The 24,129-nt window shown below is 41.0% G+C and overlaps 1 protein-coding gene and 1 non-coding gene across 4 annotated transcripts in view; both read right to left on the bottom strand.

The window, feature by feature from the left end:
• Positions 1-24,129, bottom strand: part of Tbl1x (transducin beta like 1 X-linked) — a 174,858-nt gene that overhangs the window by 90,601 nt on the left and 60,128 nt on the right. For 2 of the 3 annotated variants that reach the window (XM_021659465.2, XM_021659464.2), the window contains exon 2: positions 5,605-5,662. The exons of the other annotated variant lie outside the window; for it this stretch is intronic. The gene's annotated coding sequence lies outside the window, so the exon portion shown is untranslated. The remainder of the gene's footprint in view (positions 1-5,604; positions 5,663-24,129) is intronic. 3 annotated transcript variants of the gene reach the window in all.
• On the bottom strand, positions 11,557-11,721 carry LOC132650191 (U1 spliceosomal RNA). Its single transcript, XR_009588583.1, has one exon. It is a non-coding gene; the product is annotated as a U1 spliceosomal RNA (small nuclear RNA).

A 24,129-nucleotide genomic window follows, 5' to 3' on the forward strand; every position in this document is an offset into this window, starting at 1 on the left:
GAAGATCAGGAGATGCCCTACAGTTCCATACCAAAATAGCAAAAAAGCCTGTCTCAATTTTTCTATGTAAATAAAGTGACACCCTTGGCTAGTATACACAGTCTTTCTGGGATTAAAGATATTGATAACAGGCTGGAACCCAGTCAGATGCATTCTGTTCTACCACATTTCAGACTAACCAAGAACCCTTTTATATAAAGACGAAATCTCATCATTGTGATTGCAGCAGCCATCCAGAAATTTATCCAAACAGAGCAAAAGTTTACAGCTCTGCATGGGAGTAGCTTTACACGCTGTGGAAGAAGGAAAGCCTGGTTGAGATCAGAGTGAAGGAAGACAGGCAAGAGACTACTGCTCAGTCCTGAACACAGAGAGGGTCCTGGCAAACAGCTTAGAATGGGAGAGTAGCAGATGGCATCATGTTTGCAGTTTATTGACAAAAAGAAACATTGTAGATGCTTCTGCTACTTTTATTCTTCTGTTGCTCTTTCCTTTGGAGAATGGAAAGCACAGAAAGGTAGAATTTGTCCCAAAATAGTAGGAGAGAATTTTGAAAAGTGAAATATGAAAGCTTTTGAAAAAAGCAATCTAGAATTTTCCATGAAAGTACACACACCACTTCATATTCCTGTCTCCACGTGCAGCCATAACATCAACCTTTGAAGTAATTGTTTGCACAACTAAAGGGCAATAGATCTTAACAGACCTATTGGGAAGATAGAAAAATGGCCAAACATAGGAAGACTTTCTGAACAGGACAGTGTTAGCACAGGCACTAAGATCAACAATAAATGGGACCACATGAAACTGAGAAGGTTCTGCAAGGCAAAGGACACTGTCATTCAAAGAAAGTGGCAGCCTACAAAATTGGGAAAGGTTTTCTCCCAACTCCACATCTGATAATACACAAAATATACAAAGAACTAAAGAGAAAGTTCATCAAGAAAATAAATACCCCAATTTAAAAAAATGGAGTACAGGTCTGAACAGAAAATTCTCCATAGAGGAATCTCACAAGGCTGAGAAACACGTAAAGGAATGTTCAACATATTTAGCCATTGGGGAAATGTAAATCAAAACTACTTTGAGATTTCCTCTTACACCTGTCAGAATGGACAAGCTCAATAACACAAGTGATAGCTCATACTGATGAGAATGTGGAGCAAGGGGGACACTCCTCCATTGCTGATGGGAGTGCAAATTTGTACAGACACTGTGAAAATCAATATGGTGGTTCCTCAGATAGTTGAGAATTGATCTACCTCAAGATCCAACTATAACACTCTTGAGCATATACCCAAAGATTCCTTTATCCTACCACAGAGACACTTGCTAAACTATGTTCACTGCTGCTCTATTCATAATAGCCAGACACTACAAACAACCTAAATGACCCTCAACAACAAAAAAAAAAAAAAAAAAAAAAAAAAAAGAAAAAAGAAAAAAATGTGGTACATTTATCTGATGAAATATTTACTTGGCCATTTAAAAAAAATTACAGGGAAATAATTGGGACTAGAAAAAATATCCTGAGTTAACCAAGACTCCAAAAGACAAATATGGCATGTGTTTGCTTATATGTGAATGTTGGGCCTTAAGGCTTAGATAAGCAGGCTACAATCTGTATATCCATAGTGGTTATGTATAGAGTAAGGGACAATAAGGGTGGGATACACAGATCTCCCTAGGAAAGGGAAATAGAATAAATAGCTATGAGTGGATGGGGATAGGGTGTAGAATGGGAATGTCAAATGGAAGGAAAGGAAAGTGGGGGTAAGGGAAGGAATGTGGGCAGGGACAGCCAAAATGGCCATTTGAGGGGGTCATATGGAAACTTAACATAGTAGAAGTATCTTAAAATATATATATGTTTAAGAAAGAAATCTAAATGGAATCACCAAATGGCAGGGGAAGACAAAGCCCCAACTAGAAAACATCTCAACACCAAATATCAGTGCCAGGAATAGTTAACATTTAATTGAGTTTGTTGGGGCCTCATGGGTACTCCAAACAATGCAAGTGTGATTACCAAGGTTGCTGTCCACAGAATGATGGTAAGGCCCTCCTGCTGGTAGCAACACTTACATAACTCACTGAACATTAAGAAGTCAAGGTATTGCCTATATGGAGCTTTAACCCCTACTAACTAGTGTTCGTGGTATTTGAAGGCATTCTGCATACTACCAAAGAAAAAAGGCAAATATCAACCCAACTACAAACCCTTCAATCTACAAAATACGCTGATGCAATGGTGACACAAAGTTTGTGGAAGTAACCAACCAATAACTGACTGGATTTAAGGACCAGTCCATGAGGTGGAACCCATATCTAACACTGCTTGGGTGGCCAAGAACCTGAAGCTAGATAGCCTAGGGACCTCTAGTAAAACCAAATGCTACTGTTTTGCCAAAGGAATGTAGCAATAAAATGACTCCTATTGACATTTTGCTTTACTCACAGATCAATATCAGTGTTCAGCCACCATCAAAGATACTTCCTCCTGCAGTAGATGGGAACAAATACAGAAACTCACAGCTAGAAAATGTGCAGAGACCTTGGAACACCCAGTCCTAAATGGGATGTCTCCATCAAATCCTTCCCCTCAAGGCTCAGAAGAAGCAGAAGAAGCAGAAAAATTGTAAGACCCAGAGGGGAAGGAAGACACCAAAGAAAGTGTCTTGCAGGCACACAACAGGATTGACACACATACAAACATGTAGACACTGGCAGCATGCACAGAGCCTTCAAGGGTCTGCACCACATGAGGTCCTAGGACTGAGAGGAAAAGTGGACACAAACCCCCATCCCTAATCTAGAAGCGATCTCCAACTGATAACCACTTGTGAAGCAACGGTTACTTTTGTCCAACTGAGTCTCGCTGAGTAAACAAACCATGCTCAAAGGCAGGCCCTATGAACAGCAGTAAGTGAGCAACACAAAACAAACTCAATGGTATTTTGGGAGGCTCCTTGTATCATAATGCTTTGACTGGGTAGTTTCCTTTTTCCTCTTACAGGTCTTTTGAGTATATATATTTTGTTTTCTGGTGTTTTGTTTTTATGGGATTTTGAGCCAATGTGTACTTATGTCTTTGGGTATTTCTTGTGCTTTTGCTTTAGTTCTTTTTCTTCACCTAGTTTGTCTGCTTTATAGTATTCCAGTTTGTTATTATTTTAACTTATTTTATTTTTAGATGCCTGTATTCTAATGAAAGACAGAAACAATATGGATTTGAGGGAGGAGGATCTCGAAGAACTGGGGAGGTAAAATCATAATCAGAATACATTTGTGAAAAAAGATTTCCAATAAAAATAACAAAGGTAATACAAAAAAGAAAAAAAAGAGATAAATAGATACAGAATGGCTACCTCTAACCACCAGAGACACACACACACACACAAAAAAAACCATAGTGAGGTATTACCTTCTCCCAATAAATAGACTAAATAGTATGTTTACATCCATGTATACTGTAGCCAAGAAATATGAACAAACTAAGTGGCCATCTCATCGAATGATTTCTACCCATCTCCCTAGCTCTTTCATAGCTTTACAACCTGGTGAGCTTCTAGGAAAGCAATTCAGTTCAAATGTATTCATACACTTGGGGCCCTGATCGGTTAGGATTCAGTGACATTCTAAGAAAAACAACAATCTCCCTGCTCTCTTCTTTCTTCTCTTCTTTTGATCTCCACACAAAATGCAAAAAAAAAAAAAAAAAGGTTATATGATATGAGAGAACAGAAACACAGCCGCCTAGAAGAGAAAAGAAATGGCTAGCCAGAAACTGGATTTTCCTGGTATGCTGATCTTAGTCTTTCAGCCTACAGAAATATGAGAAAATAGATTCCTATTATTTTGTTACAGCAACCTGAATGAACTAACACAGTATGGTAATTATTTTTCCAATGCACATTTATACTGAAAGCATGCACATTAGAGGCACTAAGGGCATGCCTTATTTATAAGACAAATAAAGAGGCTTAGAGAATAGTTTATTGATAAAGTGCTGGCCACACATGTTCAGGACCCTGAGTGTGATAGCCATCATCACATGAAGAGAAGAGAAGGTTTCAAACATGATTGTGTGATGAATGAATGAGTAGATGATGGAATAGTATTTGTGTTTACTAAGAAATGAAATATTGATACTAAACCACAGTGTAGTCCTTGAAAGTTAAGTCTGCAGAGTGGAACCCACAGCTAGGCAAATACACACACATATGGTAGGTCTATGGTACAGAGAAACTAGAGAAGGTGGGACTAAAGAATGACTGCTAGCTGATAGGAGTTTCTTTACGGATAAATATTGTAAATATTTTATATTGTAAATATTAAATATTTTATATTGTAAATATTAATGCCAGGGGAATGATGCTTTGAATATAGTAGTAAAAAATACTAAATTATGTGTATTAAATGGGTGAAATGTCTATCTCAGTAAAGCTATTACCAAGAACCAAAAGATGTCAGGTGTAAAATGTTTAGCAAATAGCACACACCCAGATACACCACAGCCTGCACCACACTCTGCTCACCACTGTGACTCCTCCCTCCAATTGAATTCAACCATACCTCACATATCTCTGTATTCTCTACAACAGGACAAACGTGACAGGTCACAAAGGCAGCCATGCTAGCAATGAGAGAATGTTCCTAAAAAGTGCCCACAATGGATGCTATTAATCATGGTGCACTGTAAAATGAGTGACAAAGGACAGCCGGCATGTCAGCCTCCAAAGGCCCTATTCTACCAGAGGCTACCTAGTTCCGTCCTGATAAACCACCCAGATCAATACAGATTAAAAGTGTATTCCCAGTGGCCGTTCACCTGCCACGCTACCTCAGAATGAGGCCAAAAGTTATTCATGGAAAAATATCTGGATGACATACGTAGGCTTTCAAGGCTGTAATTCACTTGCACACTAATTTCAGGAGAAGCATATAAAACAGAGGAAACCTGGGCTATAGAAAAGTGTCGAATTTGTTCTCAGAAGCCAGCGTTCGCTGGTGAAATAAGAACTTCATATATATGTAGCAGAAGAGGTCAGTAGCTATGCCCCACTAAAAAGCACACATTGTAGTCACCGTCCATGTTTGTTTTCTAAAACTGATACAGGACTGAAAGTGTAGCTTGATAGCCTGGCATGCACAAGACCGTCAATCCCTGCAGACAGACAGACAGACAGACAGACAGACAGACAGACAGACAGACAGATAGATAGATAGATGGTATGAATCTCCAACTTCCTAAAGATAAATTTATGGGTTTTGGGGTTCAGGTCACTGGTGGCATCCTTGCCTAGCACGCACAAGGTCCAGGGCTCCAGGCCCAGCACATGTAAGAAAAAAATGTAAAAGCAGTTTGTCATGAACTTCTGCTATTTCTCATCATTCTTTCCTTATCTTTCTTAGCCTTTTGCTGGTAAAAAATCGCCAATTGCAACAAATGTTAGTAAATTACCATTTCCAGTGCAGAAATCCAACACTGGCTTGCTCGTTTATTTATTTGTTTGTTCGTTTGTTTGTTTCCTAGGGAAATATGGGGAGGCTGATGCGTTAATTCACTACATAGTGAGAAATCTGTTTTATCATTTCACTTACTCAGAAGCAAATGCAGGCAAATCTGATTTTTTCGGACTTCTCTTCTATCTTCGATTACCTGTTAATATACAATACCCAAAGTAAGGTAAAAATGCCAATCAATACATGATAAAGTACATATTGTCAACATCGTATAACTAGGCAGATAGGTGATTTGGTTAATTCTAGTCAGTCAATCCCCCATGTAGATGCTTCAGGCAACAAGAGACCACATATAAAATAGTGTACCCATATGTTTTGATCACCTGCAGTACAACAGCTAGGTGACTAGGTGACTTCCTGTGCATTAACTTTATGGGCTCCCACCCAGCAAAATCTAAGGATGCATTCCTTTTACCCTCTGAACTGCTCTGTAACTATACCACAACAGCATTGTGTAGCTTTACTGCTATAAAGCATGTAAGGCAGTAGATAGCCATCACTGATGAACTAACCACGTGTACCTCTGTACAATGCACAGAGACAGTTCATACAGCAGCCTAGAAATGGCATATTTCAGTTACAGAAATTCTCCCAGCGACCACCTCAGTGCTAACACAATCTCCTCTGTCATCCAAAAGCACACTAAGTGAAAGTATAGATCTCTTAAGTCACGGTGAGATACAAGATAATTTTAAGTGGGCAGACTGCAATGGAGCATAACTGAAATCCCAGGACTCAGGGAGGAAAAACAAAAGAATCTTAAGTTCAAGACTAGCCTGGGCTACACAGTCTAGACAGTCACTCTGACTGTGACAACTGAAGCTATCCCCCAGATACAGAGAGCACCCCTAAAGGACATAAACAGCCCTGTTTAAAAGGTCTATTCTAAGAATTTAAGTGGGGAAAACATAAGAAGGAAAAGATGGCCCTCACTGGGTGCAGGTAAGAGAGGATAAATGTCAAAATGTGTGATGTCCCTAGTTGGTAGTGACAAATAGCTCTGTGAACAAATTCATACTCACACACATGCTTACACTCACAAAGAACCATAGTCAACTGATTTCCAGAGAGCTCAAACCTATACCAACATAAGCAATACACCAAACATGCTCCAGTGCCGGCCGATCTTATCTTCCAATCCAGGTAGGAGCAGAGTGCTAAGAAGTCATTCCTAACTCAAGTGAGTCCACCATGCAGGATCCCTGATGCTGGGCTGTGTCTACTGAACTGGGAGTTCCCTGTGGCATCTCAGAGAACAGCAGCAACACTCTCTCATCCTCTGTGCCTTTTTTTTTTCATGTAGGACAATTCTGTCTTCATGTCTATGCATCCTCATATCCCAGGAGAAATCTTTAGGGGCTTCATGGTCAAGGTGACAAGGACAAAGACAAAGGGAAGCTGAGGAAATCTTTGGTGTGTTGCCTCCCTCTCACCCCATGCAGGATGACAGAGCCATTTATATAAAAACAATGGGCAAAAACACAGCTACATACCCAGACAGTGTAGGCTGACAGAAATCATGGTCAGCAGTTTTGAAACATCTGTAGCCAGTGCTACAGATACCTGCTCATTGTATTTAAATACTTGGTCCACAGCTGGTGTCCCTGTTTGAAACAGCTATGAGACTTTTAAGAAATGAGTCTGGGGTGGCAGAGATAAGCCACTGAGGGCAGACCTCATATTCAAACTGCCACTGCCACACCAGAGTCTTATTTATTTTTATATTATGTGTATGAGTGTTTCCCTGCGCGCGCGCGTGCGCGCGCGCGCACACACACACACACACACACACACACACACACACACACACACACAAGTACAGTGTTCACGGAGGCCAGAAGAGGACATCAGATCCCCTGAAACTAGTTACAGTTGTGAGCTGGGTGCTGGGAATCAAACCCAGATCCTCTGGAAGAGCAGCCAGTACTCTTAAACCAGGGGGCCACCTCTCCAGCCCTTATCCCCAAGCTTTAAATGGGCTGTTCCCAAACAGGAATGAGTATGCCTTCCTACTGAGAGATAAGACAAGGTCTATATGCATCTTAGGCTATAAAAATTGAGGATGAAAATGTTCTTGGGGTGAAATGGTAGAGATCAGGGTTGCTGTCCTACGATCATATACAGTAGTCATTGCTTATTTGAGGTGGGGGTTTCTGTCATTTTACTTCTGGTTTCAGATTCATGTGGTCTAAAAATATTAGGTGTAAAATTCCACAACTAAACAACTTCTTTTTAAAAATAGTACACTATCCTGATTTGTATGAATTCTTATGCTGTCTCATCCAAAATGAGATTCATTCCTTGACTCAGCTACATTGTATATACACTACCTCTCCATTGGTCATTTAGAAGACATCTTCGATATCATATGGCTTGTCATAGCACTATAATATTTATGCATTCAAATATTTTTTTATTTTACTTAATATTAACCTTCATGCTAATCTTACTCATCCACCTCATTTCACTTCATCACAGAGACATCACAAGAACAAGTGGGTACCACATAATGATATAGTGAGGTGGAAAGTCATGTTCATATAGTTCTTATCATAGTATACTGTTAGAACTGTTTTATTTATTGTTGTTGTTAATCCCTTGTGGTAACATATATTTCATTTTATTTTACGTTATGTAGGCACAGGAAAAAGAAAATGTAATACAAGTTTTGGTATCAGGAATCTACTGGAGACCTTAAGCCACATGCCACATGGGTGAGGGGAAAATATTTTTAGTTCTACAGGAGTGGTGCATTTCACTGTGGACAGTTTGAGGGGCTGAGAGGACACAAATATGTAGGTGTTATCCATGGAAGGTATGGAGATAAATGAAGACATGAAATGATTTCCGGTGATCATTAAACTGGCAAATAGGCTTCATTCACAGCTATGCGATCTGCACTCACCATTCTGTGAATGCCAGACCCTCTAGGCCCACCCTTCATTCTTGGTCTGGGCATTAAACAGGTCTCCTAACTTGTTTTCCATTGCCTAGTCTTATGGCTTTGGAGAGAACCTACTAAACCTCCAGAGATCAGCAGCACAGTCAAGCCCTCTGTCCTTCACACCCATGCCTGAACCCTGTAAGTCTATGCAGAGCCTAGGCCTGTCTTGCCAGTTATTCCTTGCAGAACATGCACTTCTTGTTCCTTAATAAAAACTGGAGCCTTATCTCTTTAGTTGTGATCTCTGGGTGTGAAGCAGACAATTCTTGTGATTTTATTCTCTGTAGGAATTAAGAGCATGGATGCCAGGCCAGACAAGCTGAGGCAGAACCAGCTGGCTTAACATCCCAGGGTCCGGCACGCTCAGGGCCTTCTGTTCCTTTCCTATATAGAGTAAATGACTTCCTGAAAGATGACAGCGATGTTAGAAGACAGCCTTTACCACATTCACTAAAAATCCTACAGAATCCTTCCTAGCATACACCGAATGTCATATATCTAAAATTGCTTTTGGGATTGAACTCCATAGTGTGCAAAAAAATTTAGTCCTGTCAATCAGCACTGGGCTACCCAGACAAAGACCAGGCAAAGTTGGGTACCTCTCATCATCCACCTTCCCCTTAAAATAAAATAAAATGAGGAGCACCTATGTTACCATATGCTAGGAGAGATAAAGATATACGGAAAATGTGTGGTTCTTCTGTTCTTAGCTCATCAAAATTATGAGTTGGCCAAAGTTGTGGTGCACACCTGTCACCTCATCACTCAAGAAGTAGGAGAATCAATAATTTGAAGGCAGCCTAGAATGCAGAGTAATGCAGAGTGTGTGCCAAAATAAACAAACAAATAAAGAAGCAATAGAGTGACTGAAAGGAGTCATCTGTAGCTATTACTGAAAAAACAAACAAACAAACAAAAAGTAAAAAGATTTTTTGAGCCAGGCGCTGGTGGCACATGCCTTTAATCCCAGCATTCAGAAAGTAGAGGCAAGCAGATCTCTTGAGTTAGAGGCCAGCTTGGTCTACAGAGGAAGTTCCAGGACAGCCAAGAGCACACAGAGAAACCCTGACAGACAAACAAACAAATGATAAATAGATGCTGAAGAACTGATGAAAAGTATTCTTTCTGCACTAATTCCTTTCATTTGTCTCATGAAAGACAATGAAGAACTTTTAGCTTAGCCTTTAGGATGCAGAGCTCTCTCTCTCTCTCTCTCTCTCTCTCTCTCTCTCTCTCTCTCTGTGTGTGTATGTGTGTGTGTGTGTGTGTGTGTGTAGAGAGGGAGAGGAGGGAGAGAGAGAGAGAGAGAGAGAGAGAGAGAGAGAGAGAGAGAGAGAGAGAGAGAATCCATAGTCTATATCTGGTGTCTTGTCTATTGTTCTCCATGTTTCATCTTGTTTGAGACAGTCTCTCAGTGTGCTTGCAGCTCACCAATTCCTGACCAGCAAGTCCTCTCAGTATCTATGTCTCTGACACCCACCTATGGGGTTACGGATGCTATCACAACCAGCTTTTACTTAGGTACTGCAGATCTGAACTCTGGTCCTCATGCTTGCAACTTGACCCACTAACCCAGCCAGTTCCTGTGAACATTGTTTTAGCTCTAATAACTCATGTTCATTTTCTGCTTTTTCTGTAAACCTCATGAGATCTATTTAAGGCCCAGATTTCAATGGAGTTTAGAGAAAGATCACTCTTTAACGGGTAAGGAGATATAAAATAATCTGTGTATAACCTGATGTCCAATAGTTTATTTATTCGTTTGCTTGTTTGTTTGTTGAGACAGGGTTTCTATGTGTAGCCTTAGCTGTCCTAGCCTTGCTCTGTAGACCAAGCTGGCCTCGAACTCACCACCTGCCTTTCCTACCCAAGTGCTATAATTACAGACAAGAATTTATTTTTTAAAGTTATTTTTAAATTTTTGTATATGTGTATACCACAGAAGGCAGAAAAAATAACATCTGATTTCGTAGAGTCAGAATTATGGCAGTTGTAAGCCATCTGACACGGTGCTGGGAACAGAATTCAGGTCCTCTGCAAGAGCAGTACATCCTCTTTACTGCTGAATTATCTCTCCAGCCTCCAAGACTTTTTTAAATTGCAGCAAAATTCAATGATTGGGTGCTTTGTTAATCATTTGGAATCTTTCTTGTATAAATCACTTTTGAAGAACTTTATCTTTCATGTTCAGATGTGAATGACCTCCAAAGCTTTGCCTAGGGTCTGGCAGAAACTGTATGATCCAGTATCCATCACACTAAATTTAGAAATACACTGTGTCCCAGAGGCACTTCCACAGGAAGCAAGATTAAAATAGGATGCATGCCGATAACACACCATAATTCAAAAGCTACTGCCAGCTACTAACCTCCAATAAACCACAATAGTCTTAGTCAGTGAAATCCTTATCTTTCTCCACCCAGGAAAAGAGGAAAAAAAGAAATGATCATGGCTCTCACAACCTCATACAAAATCACAAAAAGAAATAATAAGATGAACCAGAAAAACTAGAAGGCAACAACAACAGGGAATCAGAGCGAAAGCCAACATGAAGGCACTACTACACAAGGTTTGCCAATGAACACAACTTTGTATCAGGAGGACGGGGACCACAGATCTAATTCTTGGTTTCTCTGGAATCTACCAAAAGAAGACAATGAGGAGCTTGTTCAGCAGTAAAGACAGACTATCAGATACCCAGCTTCTAAACTTATGCATGTACAGAATTTCTTCTGTGGGTCCCAGAAAGAAAATATTCTGAAGGAAGAACAGGCTCAGTAAACAAAAAAGGGACAGTTCTTTTAATAACTCTCAATTCTGGCTAACTAGCAACACACACACACACACACACACACAAAGGCTGAATAAATAAAATCTGGGTGGCTACAGCACAGATCCCTGAACCCTGGCTTACTCAGAGCATACATTGTAGAAGCACTCACAGGCCCAAATGAGCTGCCTGCTGGTCCTGGGAGCTGAAGAAGCACCTTTCTGTATCTTTCAAGCACATTTTGGTGGCAATAAGTATACTGGTTCCTCTGTGTGTGTGTGTGTGTGTGTGTGTGTGTGTGTGTGTGTGTGTGTGTAAGGGGAGAGCTCGAACACAGTCCCCCTACTACCACAAATTATGCAGCCGAGTTTCCCACATTTGGGGAAATCACAGGAGTCAGCACATAGAGAGTGCAATGGATAAGCCTCACCCTGGGGAAACCACCTTCATGATCATGGAATCTCCACTGCCAGGTAAGCATCCATAATACTACATTTAACAGCTGATCAGTAACCTATCATGTAGCTAGATCAGGATCTTCTGCTATGGCCCTAAAGCCTTCAACTTGCTTTTAAAAGTACTACTACATGAAAGCAAGAACCATTCTTAAAATTTTTATTTATCTATTTTTTTTTAATTTGCTTACTGCAATACTAGAGATTGAACTCAGGGTCCTGTGTGTGCTAGGCAAGTGCTCTACCACTGAACTACATCCCCAGCTAAGAGCCTTTCTTTGTATACGCCTTTGAAGCACATTCCCACTTTGTAGCGGTGGGTACCCTGGGACTCTTTAAGCAGCCGGAGGCGATCTTGAATTCCTTTATCCCCAGTCTTCAATTACTGAGTTCCAGAATTATAGGCATGCACTGCCACATCTTTATGCAGTGCTAGGAAGCAAACTCAGTGTTTTGTGCATGCTAGGGAAGTATTCCACCAACTGAGCTAAACACCCACTGCTGATTTGTTCCAATTCCTTTTCTTTTGTTGGAGACAGATTCTCTTTATGTATCCTTAATTGGCCCTAAACTTGCTATGTAGATCAATACTGTCCTAGCACTCCCAGCATTCTTCCTGTCTCTACCTCTAAATACTCAAATTACAGGCATGAGCCACCATGCCTGGCCTCCAAGAATGATTTTTTTCAGTATCAAAATATTGCGTACCACCTACACAGTAAACCCCAAAGCTTGGCTTTCACAGTCTAATCAGCTTCAGAAAAACATTCCTAAATAATAGGACTACACTACACAATGACAGTATATTCTGTGGTGATGTTGAAATAACCTATATTCCCATTTATCACACAAAGGTCTGAGGATTATTTTCAAAATTGTCACATTTACAAGACAATGAACTCAAGATTGTTAACAGTATCTGGTAGGTGCATTAACAAGTTTCCAGATTTCTTGAGAAATAATTTTGAAACATCTAGTTAAAACATTTACATGAATTTGGGTTGCAAGTTTTGTAAGGAAAAACCATAACAAGCAAATTATGACTAGCATTTCAGTCTAACAATATAATAATTACAAGATATTCGAGAATCAGAGGCATCAAACTTGAATTTTAGTATGCTCTGGTTACTCAAGAGCCCACTGTCTGAATAAGCTCTTCTCTGTGCCTGCTCCTCCCCTCATCTGTGTGACTAATGAACCTTCTCCTGTGAAATAAGAACCCAGTTATATATGTGCCTTTGAACAAAGGAATAGAAAGGTGATGTCACTTCTATCTTGATAGCAAATGTCCTCTCTACTTAGTTTTCCTGGGTAGAATAAAGCAACCTTCCGTCACTGTCTTTCTGTCTGTGTGGTCTGTTTGTTTTTAAGGTTTTATTTAGTACATATGAATGTTTTGCCTGTATGTGTGTATATGTACACCACATGCATGCCTGGTAACCATGGGGTCAGAGAAGAGTGTCAGATGCCTTGAAACTGAAGTTATGAATGGTGTGAACCTGAGTCCTTTGGACTAACAAGACACATTCTTAAACTATCTCTCTATCCCCAGTAGGGTTTGTTTGGTTGCCCCTAGTATCTATCTCAAGTCCTGCACATAAGGAATAGTCATCTCAAATTTTAGCAAGCAAGTTTAGTTTAAAAACGCATGTACTCAGAATTCTGCACGTTGGAAGGGTAGTGACTGAGAACTGAACACCATCTTTCTTCCTCTGAGAGCTTAGGCTCTGCAACACAAATACAAATCAGCTTACAAAAGAAACAATATTTTAGCATACTAGTGACTGATCAAAATATTACAGTTGGAAGGCACTAGAAAGATATCACAAAAGCCTTGTCATTTCAATAACCAAGATGGTGGAAGTTATACCTGGACCAAACAGGAAAAGTCAAGTCCTGAGCATGTCTCTACACAGACAGTAGGACTTCTAACATGACAACAGAAATGAAAAAAAAGGCCCCAGATTAGAACCATGTGAATCACCAAAGGAGCTTTCTACATCTGTTGTGTTAAAACAATAACCTCAATAAACTCTACAGATGCAACACTGAGCTTCGACCTGCCTACTTCCCAGAACCATCTGGCATTGCTGTTTGAGAACCGCCTCCATTGCCTTATGTAACAGCATTCAAAGGCAGAGCCCTGGAACCTTGCACGTGGACTCCCCATTCTAAGCAGCCCAGGACTGCACTGGTATTTGGCCCAGTCAACATGTATGAAACAGTTCAATACGGGAACAATACAACTTCATCTTGCTCTAGAGTTACTTCTTCATCTCCCATGTTTCTAAAATGTAGGTGAGGTCCTTGGCCCTCTTTTCACAACCACAGTCTCCTTGTCTTAATCCTAACTATATGATGGTAACACTAAATCTTCATTTGAAGATCCTATTTCCTCCATGGGCTTTGTGGTTGTTTGAATAAGAAAGCTCCCCCCATAGGCTCATATATTTGAATGCTTAGTCATCAGGGAGTGGAACTACTTGAGAAGATTAGGGCATATAGCCTTTGGAGTATGTGTGGACTGCTTGGAGGAAGTATGTCAATTGGGGTGGGCTTGGAGGTTTCAAAAGCCTAGGCCAGTCCCAGTGTCTCCCTCTTCCTGCTTTCTGTCTATTCGGATGTAGTACTCTCAGGTACTTCTACAGCACCATGTTGGCCTGAATGGCACCAAGCTTCCTGCCAATGGATTAATTGTTAGTATTTAGGCAGCCTGCTTCTGGGTTGCCTAGCAGCTTATGATGTCATCACGTGTCACCTGCCAAGTGGCAGGCGTGGTGGTTATGTTTCTCCTTAAAAGGTTCAACCGGCCACTTTGTCTGTCTCTCTCTCTCTTGCCCTCTTACCCTCTCCCCTTTCCCTGTTGGGGCACCCCCTCCCTTTTCCCTACTATGTCTCACTCTCCTTCTCTGTCTTCATCTCCATCTAATAAACCTCTTTCATATAAATTCTGCTGTGTGCATCATCATTTTATTGGGTCCTAACACTAACCTTCTGAAACTGTAAGCAAGCCTCAAATAAATATTTTCTTTTGGGGGGAGTGGGGGAGGGGGGTCCAAGACAGGGTTTCTCTGTGTAGCTTTGGCTGTCCCAGACTCACTTTGTTGACCAGGCTGGCCTCGAACTCATAGAGAGTCACCTACTTCTGCCTCTCAGAGTGCTGGGATTACAGGCGTGCACCACCACCAGCTTAAATACTTTCTTTTTATAAGAGTTGCCATGGCCATGGTTCCCCTTCACAGTAAAACAAAAATGACCAAGGCAAACTTCATTTATATCTCCACTTGGGTCCCTGTCTGGCATCCAGAAGTCATTACTTCCGAGGTAGACTTACTCTGACCTTAAGCTCTCTTCAGTATTCGGACTTACCAACTGGTGACCCTTCCCTCCAGGCTCTAAACACTGTCACTGTCATCTTGGACTCTCTTCCTCTCTCTCTCTCTCTCCAACACTTTCCTCATCAAATCCTAAGTCCTATGACTATACCCACATAGCACCCTTAATGTCTCCACACACACACTGTCACTTCCATGGGTGGTTCTCTAGTCTTTGCATAGTGTCAAGATGATCATTTCTCCTGCAAATATAAAACTCTTCCAAAAGCAGAGGTCTGACTTTACTCAGTTCATCACTCAAAAGACATGCCATGAGTTAAATCACTGTCATAGAAAAACAAACAAACCATTCTCCTTCCATCAGCTTCCTGGACATGTGCTTCCTATGCCACCAAGAGAGGTGGAGATCAGGACCAGAAACACTCCAAAAAGTTATATACAATACTTCAGATTCCATTTGTAGCAGGTGAAATAATTTCCTACCCACCAGAGCTTCCCGCACTTCAATCTCCTCAAGCTGGAACTGTGGCTGATTACTGACAAGGAGGAATAAAAGTTGCAGGAAGAAGTTAGGTTGCCAAAGAGCTCACAGAATATAGAAAAAGAGATATCACCCTGGGTTATATGAGAGGATATTTGCTAAATACCAACATATGCACCTCCCACCCACTACCAATCTTCTAAAGCAAGTCACATCACACAAACAGATTCTACCCTCAAGAGTGGTCTCAAAAGAGCGCTTTAAAAGAGGAAGGGGACAGAAGAAGCAATGCCTGTGATCCTTTGTGAGAGAAATGCAAGCAATCTCTATTGGCTTTCAGAGAGAAAGGGGCTCTAAATGTTGACCGGGGTTCCCCTGAGCCTCCAACAACAACAACAACAACAACAACAACAACAAAAACATGATATTCCTCTTAGCAAAATGAGCTGACTTCAGATTTCTGACCTCCAAACTGTAAGACAATAAGCCTTTGCTATTTTACTCAGCTAAGTAACCGTGGAAACTCATACACCTCTTCCCTCTTGCTTCTGAGTGTCCACTGCAGGGCATTCACGCCATTTTACAGTACTTAGTACTGTACTTAGCATTTTGTGTTAAAAAGCTCTGGGCTTCACAATAACTATGAAGCCCCAGTTTTAGGTATCAGGCAGCTTATATCTTCAGCCCTTTGTGGTAGTTCAAACAATTAGCCCTAAAACTCATCACGGTGGTTGGAGAGAATAAATGACACCTGTCACTCGGGCAAGATGAGGGTGAGTGAGCACCTCATGCATTCCTGCACTCTGCTGGCCCTAATCACTTCACTCTATTTCCATTTTGTTCTTACTTTCCTGAAAATTTTGTTCCCATTCCCTCGGGGACACGCATGGTATCTTATTTCGAGTTTCACTCCATGCCATCTTGCTCCCTGCATTAAAAAAGTTTCCATTCTGTAAAACTCTGGGTAATTCAGTTGGCCTAATGCTTGGCCTGCACCTTTGAAATCTAAGGAATTCTTTTACTCTGACCTTTAGAAATATAAAGAGTTGGGGCTGGCAAGATGGCTCAGTTGGTAAAAATACTTGTCACACAAGCATGAGGCTTGAGTTCCGATCTTGCCACTCATGTAAAAAGCCACAGTGAGAATAGTCATATACTGTGGCTTAGCATTCAACCACCTGAGCAAAATGAGCAAGCTCCAGAGCTGGTGAGACAAATTAAACAAAATGAACAAAATGCAGTGTGTTTTTAACCATGAATAAACCAAATACAGTATACCAATGGGGTGTCATTAAACAGTATAGTGAGCCATCCATTCAAGCCACAGTGTGAATACACCTCGGTGCACTACAGCAACTGAGCCTGGTGGCGAAGGCCTGCCATTCTACATGTATCTGGACTACAGAGTCCGTTTCTGGTCGGCTTGGCAAGGCTGTTTCAAAGTAAGACATAAAGAAGGCTGGGGGTATAGTTTGATGCTAGAGTGCTTGTCTAGCATGAACAAGGCTTTGGGTTCAATCCCCGGTACTAAAGAAATGGAGAAAGGGAGGGAGAGAAGAAGGAGAGAGGAACAAGAATGGATGCAGTCAGAGTGAGAAACAATTCCACAAAATCAAAGAGATCAAACATAAAAGAATGTATGAATTCTACAACCTACTCATGTAAAACATGAGAAGAGCTCTCGCTCTCTCTCTGCCTTGAGCTAGTAACTGGATATGAGGTCTCAGCCATTGCTCCAGTGACATGCTATACCTGCTCACAACATTATCTGCAGATAAAGACCCTACTCTAGCCCATGTAGAATGCTTTCATATAATGGTTATCCTGGTGACGATATTTTCTTGAGCTGATTTAGTAAATTCTTCACATGGTAGTAGTTTTCTAACATGAAAAAAAAATCTGTATTTTTCTCTCTGATTTATAATTTTGGGGTGATATGGACAGAAATAAGGACAGACTAGAAAAAATTTAAATAAAAATTGATCTCATAGGTGAGAATTTTGTAGAGTTGGGGAAAAATAGCAGGACACTCCAGACATGACATTTGAAAGAGGAAGAAATTAACTATAGATAAAAATATCAGAAACATATCCATTTAATCTTCCTACGGTATGGTTTATCACTAAAATATGGTATCCTAATATTAGTTCTGCCACTGGGGGGTATTTTTCTATATATCCCAAAAGATCAGTGTATGGAATCCTGAAATGTTCAAGCAGACAGCCCATGCATATACTGGAGTACCAGTTTGAAGTCCAAAATACAGGACTCGCCCCCCCCCAAAAAAAAAAAAAACGAAAAAGGAAAACGTATGCTATACATTTTGATAGAAATGCAATTATAGTGGCCTTGTCCTCAAAATCATGGGATGCAGAAACAGCCACTGAGTGACTGAAGCAGAGGAGCTGCTGCCAGCCATGCTCGTCAGTTCTTGAGGAACACCAACACATGTAATTTTTAGGATTCTGCATCAATCTCTTTTAAACTGCCACTACCACCTAATGATGTTATCTAGGCACCATTGAAAAAGCGGGGGGAGGAGGAATCCCTGCTCTGTAAATAAAGTTGATGAAATGCCTGTGAAAAAAATTCTTACTGTGATGCTACACAAGTCCATAGACACAGATAGATTAGTGGCTGCCAGGGAGGACTGGGGCACAATGTGTTGCTAACGGTTTCACAAAGATATCGATGTCTTCCCAGTTACATACCGAAAAAAAAAAGTCACTGGATCATGCAACTATAAAAGGTGGGTTTTGCAGTGTGTTACAGCTCAATAAAGCTCAGTTTTAGACGGACATGGAGTGCAAGCCTTTAATCCCCGCACTGGGGAGGCTAAGGCAGGTGGAATATACATAGTGACACCCTGTCTCAAAAACAAAGAAACAAGAGCAAAAAAAAAAAAAAACAAAGGGTGAGGTTATTCAACACCTGCCATGGGTTCAATTCCTGGAGCCCACAAGGTAAGAGAGAGTCGACTTCCACAAACTGTTCTCTGATAGCAACATTCATACCAAGGTGTTTACACACATATAGACAACTATAATAATAATAATTTAACTTTTAAGCCAATAAGAAAGCAGTTTTTCTTTTGTTAAAGTTCTCCAAGCTCTTTAAAAACAGAATTATGAATGCACAAAAACTGCATACACGGTACATTGTTCCTGGTAGTCAAAAATCAAGACTACCAATTTCTCAAAACATGAAAATCCTTTATTTGATCTGGGATGTAAAGTGATTTCACATACATGAACTCCCTCTCCCATTAAATGCATAAAAGCAGAATTGAGTTTAGTAAGAAACACACAGAATGGCTTTCTAATTCAAATTACATCCAAACAATAAATGCTATTGAATGTAGTCATATTTGTACACAGCACAGGTTTTCAGCCGAGCTGTGAAGAAAACTGAAATGCATGCAATCCATCTTGTTAATCACAACAAAACCCAGCTGATGAAACCATATAATGCCTGCTTACTAGAAGCTAAGAATTGTAAGACCCAAATCCCTAACTTTTGAAGTAGATTTTCAACTCCACGTAAGTATGTTAAGAAAAGCAATTTTTGGATGCTGAACCTCCTGAACCTCCCTCTACTCAAAGCACCTTTGCCATTACTCTGCATACAAATGGACCATCTATACATCTTAAGATCCTTAAATTCTACAAACTCACTGATTGTGGGAGTGGGAAAGGGACACCTCTTTGGGTCATGATTTTACTATCATGCCAAGCCAGTTGAGATTACAGCAGCAGAAATAGCAACTGTAGGCAAGAACATTGCTTGCCGTGTGTGTGTGTGTGTGTGTGTGTGTGTGTGTGCATGCAATGCATATGTATGCACATTTGCAGAAGACACTGAAGTTTGGAGTCTTCCTATGACTCTCTCCCTTATTTTTTGAGTCCATGCCTCTTGATGAACCAGGAGCTCACTGACTGGCTAGAACAGATGTCAAATGAGTCCCAGATCCTCCTGTCAAATCTTTGGTGTTGTGGTTTTTGTATGTGGACACTTTTTATACAGGTGCTAAGAATTCCAATTCAGGTCCTGCTTGCACGGAAAGCATTATACTCACTGAGCAAGAGCACATGCCTCCCTTTGTACTTTCTGAACAGTTGTCTTTACTTTCAGCGAATCCACAGATCTCCACTTGCTTTTGGATTTGTATTGACAGTCCATGTTCTACACCTCAGAATTTGTGGGAAATGGTATGAAAATTAATAGTTACAATGGAAGCAGAAAAAAGAACAACAAAAAGACAGACATGGATGCAAGCCCAAGCAATTCCCATCTGACCCTGAACTCAGAAGGTAATAAAAAGCTATCTAGATTATGTTCCTGTCTCCCTTATTCTTCACCCGAATTATGATCTCCCAAATCACATACAAGAAGTAGAATGGCATTCTTGAACTGCATAGGTAAACAACATCAGACAGGAGTCTGCATGCCACACAGCTTCTATCTGAATGACACAAAACACCAGCTTAACCTCAGTTGGAGTCCAATCTCCTCTTCCTTCAAAACACCAAAGTAACGCCTAGGATGGTCCTGTACCATTTTAGGACAGTACCTGCCTCACCTGTTCCCTCCTTCATACCTGCTCCACAGAGGACCTGCCCGAGCTCAGCTCAGCGTCTCTGGAACACGCACCACCTCTCCCCTACACGGAAGTGAGTATCACCAAAATCCTCATTCCCTTCTCCAACCTGACTGGAGGTTCTTCAGGAGGAGCCTGTGCCCCAGAGTGGGCTGAGCACCTGATGTTACAGGTGCACAGGAACAGTTTGTACTGTGACTATATTCCCCACCTCTGAAACTTCATTTAGGAAGAAAAACTTCTTTGTAAACATTTGGCAGTGAAAACATGTCTAACAATGGGTCAGGACCCAGCAAAATTCTATCTTCGTGCCTACAGAGGACACTGTGCCTGAAGGGCAGCCCCTCTATCTTTACCTATCTCTACTTCCATAAGAGAAAGCAGCTGGGGAAACCTTACCATGTTGACTAAAGAAACATCTCATTGGAATTGCAAAGTTGAGTCTGGTGGTGACATTGTATGAGGTAAGTCATTCTGGGGGCAGGAAGAAAAGACTAATATAGGGCACTACAGATTTGCAACAGCATCCTGGGCTACCATCTAGCAGAGATCAGAAGTATCCCTCCCCCAACATCTGTGACACCTGAAAAAAAATTACTGACAAAAACCCCTGAAGGATACAACTAGCCTCGGTTAAAAGCAACTGCCTGGGCCTGAGCAGATAGCTCACTGTGGAAACTGCTTGCCACACAATCTCAAAGGACATGAGCTCAAATTCCCAACACCCATAAAAAACAAGTGTAGTGAGTGATATATGTTCTATCTGTTCTGGTGCTGGGAAGGTAGAGACTGATGAATCCCCAATCAGCCAGGCGAGCTAAATTGGTTCTGTAAGGTTCAGTAAGGGACCCTGTCTTAAAAAAAAGGTAGAGAGCAAATGAGGAAGACAACTGACATTAACCTATAGCTCCATTAGGCACATACCAAGGCACACATACAAGAATCAGCACCCTAACCTGTCAAAAGTGTAAGTATAAAAACAACCCAAGCTTGTTTTGTTTCTCATCTTTTTTTTTTTTTTTTTTTTAAGGCAGAGTCTTGTCATACAGCCCTGACAAACCAAGAACTTGTTCTGCAGCCCTGTCTGGCATCAAACTTGAAGTGATCCTTCTGCCTTGGCTCTTGAATGCTGGGATTACAGAAGTGAACCACCACACCCAGCCAGCCTGCACTTAATTGAAGACGAATAAATCGCAGCATGATTCCCTTCTTTGTGGGAAAATCTCAAAACATGTACTACAAGGAAAATGCCATGGAGGGTAAATTGAGCCCACTGTGCAAGCATTGGGGTGAGGACCTCAGTTCAGACCCCCCGAATCCACATAAAACACCAGATTCAGTAGCACAAAATTTTAACTCAAGCAAAGTGTGAGAGTGAAGACAGGTAGACTCGTGAAGCTCAGCACTCAGCTAGTGTAGCTCAATCAATGAGATTTCAGTGAGAAATCTCATCCTCGAAATAAAAGTATAGAGGTTGGAGAGACAGCTTGGCAGCTTACAGCCTGTACTGTTCTCCTGAAAGACCTGAGCTGGGTTCCCAACACCAGCTCCCAACCATCTGACTCCAGCTCTAAGGGACCCAACACCTTCTTCTGGCTTCCAGAGACACAATCACACAGAGGCATGTAATAAATCTTTTTTTAAACCCATTAAGAAAAAAATAAAAAAATTAAAAAAACTAAAATAAAATAAAGGTTGAGATCAATAGAAGAAAAAGACACCCAACATCTGGCCTCTACACCCACATGCAAACATGCACACACATACACCAACAAATACATATCTCACCTACACACAAACACACAATACAATACACACACACACACACACACACACACCAAAAAGTAAAAGCAATATACTCTCCCTTTGCATCTGTGTGACTGACCTACATTCCATGAAAATGACCTAAATGTAAAATCTGTGCAGCTCATTTTTCCATTTAAAAAAAGTTCCTATGTTATGAAGAGGATTCAGAGGACTCCAACAGAAATCTCTCCCCCTCCCTCTCTCATTAGCTTTGCTCAGAAGCCTGCAGCCAGGGGGAACTCAGGAGACCGTCCTACACGTCAACACGCATCATCTTTCTCATGGCTGGCAGAGATTTCTGCAGGTTATACAAATATTACTTTTGAATGGCTGTTTATTTTCTTTCCACTTGTGGACCAAAAATTAAATGGATGGCTGGAAACAGTCTACATCAAAGCTCTTTTATCCTTTTAACCATGCCTTCAATGGAGACTTTCATCCAACTTCTATCCCTATGCCCTACCCCCACGTACAAAGCAGAGCCAGACTGCAGAATCACAGTTTATTTCTGGGATCCCAAGCCCATAGCTCCTTTTAACACAATCAAGCTCACAAGTGAAGGGGCTTTTAGAAATCAAGCCAATTCTCCAGGGTGGGCTCAGAGTTAGTAAGCTGTCACACAAGTGTGCTTTTGGCCCTGAATCTTCAGAACAGTTTGATCTGTGGCACCATCCTCCCACACTGTCCCCAGTCTTCCCTCTGGGGCTAAAGACTATCATGAAAGCAGTCCCTCATGTCATGAAATAAAGTTCATGTTTTGTGTGCATGCAAGCCCAAGTGAAGGGCTTACGGTTAATATCAGATGCCTTCCTCAGTTGCTCCCTACCTTAGGTTTTGAAAGTCTCCAACTGAACCTGGAGCTCAGTCCAGGGATCCTGTCTCTGTCCCCACCCCCTAGCTCTGCTGTTATAATATGTGCTACCATTCCCAGGTTTTCACATAGTTGCTGGGGATTTAAACCTAATTCCTTATATTTCTAATAAACATTTTACCAACTGAGCATTCTACCAACCCAATCAATCTCTTGTAACTCTATTGCTCAGCCCACCATCAACTACTCAACAGTGTCAAAATGTTCATAGCTTGAAGGGCTCTTAAAATAAACAGTATGCAGAGTTGGCTCCAGAAGGTAAAGACTAAAGATCACTGCCCTGAAGACTGGCACAGACCCTACTGTATGGCAGAAGGCCCATAGCCCTAACTCTGGAACCTAAATACACAAGATGGTGTCTGGGCAACAATGAATAAAGAAACCACTGCAGAGAGATGCTAAAAGGAAGGAGAACCCTTCAGGGCTTCATTTGGCAGTGACCATCAGCAGAAAGCCACATCCACCTCCAGGGCCTCCTCACTGAAAGAGCCAAGAAACAACATCAACAGCAGTGAGCAAACCAGCAGCTCTCAGCTTCTAAGTGTCACAGCAAAAGGATCTGATCCTAGTCCAGGGCCAGGAATTTGCACACAATGCATATACATTCAGACAAAACATTCATATACATAAAATAAAAATAGATAAAAAGAAAATAAAGTGCTGTCTTCTACTATAAGCAAAATGGATAGGAGAATTAAAAACATACATTTTTGTTTTGTTTTGTTTTGTTTTGTTTTTAACTAACAGCATATGGGTTGAGGAGCTGCCCAACCAAATGTTTTTCACTTTGCAGGCTCTCCTAATCATTCTACTTTACCTATCTGTGTTTATCATGAGGCCAGCCGCTATCAAAATGCAAGTGAATACGACTGGTGGGATCCTGTTAATGAAGATCCACAGTTCTCCAAATGTGCTTTTCTCAATATGTTCAATAATACATTGATGGTTCTCTGGAACAGCAGTACATGCTCTTAACTACTGAATGAGAAGTAAGTGAAAAAGAAACAGTAATGACACTTCAGACGGTCACCACCTTCCAAAGGGAGCCACATGGTAGATGCACCTTCAAGAGTCTAGATGGGAACTCTTTCTCTCACTCACACACAGTAATAATAATAGTAATAATAATAATAATAATAATTTTCTTTAAAAAAAGTCAAGGAGGTGCTGAAAAGGTGGCTCAGTAGTTAAGAGCTCTTAGTGCTCTTCCAGAGGACCAGACTTCAATTCCCAGTGCCCAAGTCAGGTGGCTCACCACCTCTAACTCTAGCTCAGGAGATCTGACATCCTCTTCTAGTCTCTGAAGGCATGCACATAGATTCTCACACAGGATATATATACATA

The sequence above is a fragment of the Meriones unguiculatus genome, chromosome X, assembly GCF_030254825.1.
Source record: "Meriones unguiculatus strain TT.TT164.6M chromosome X, Bangor_MerUng_6.1, whole genome shotgun sequence".
NCBI lineage: Eukaryota > Metazoa > Chordata > Mammalia > Rodentia > Muridae > Meriones > Meriones unguiculatus.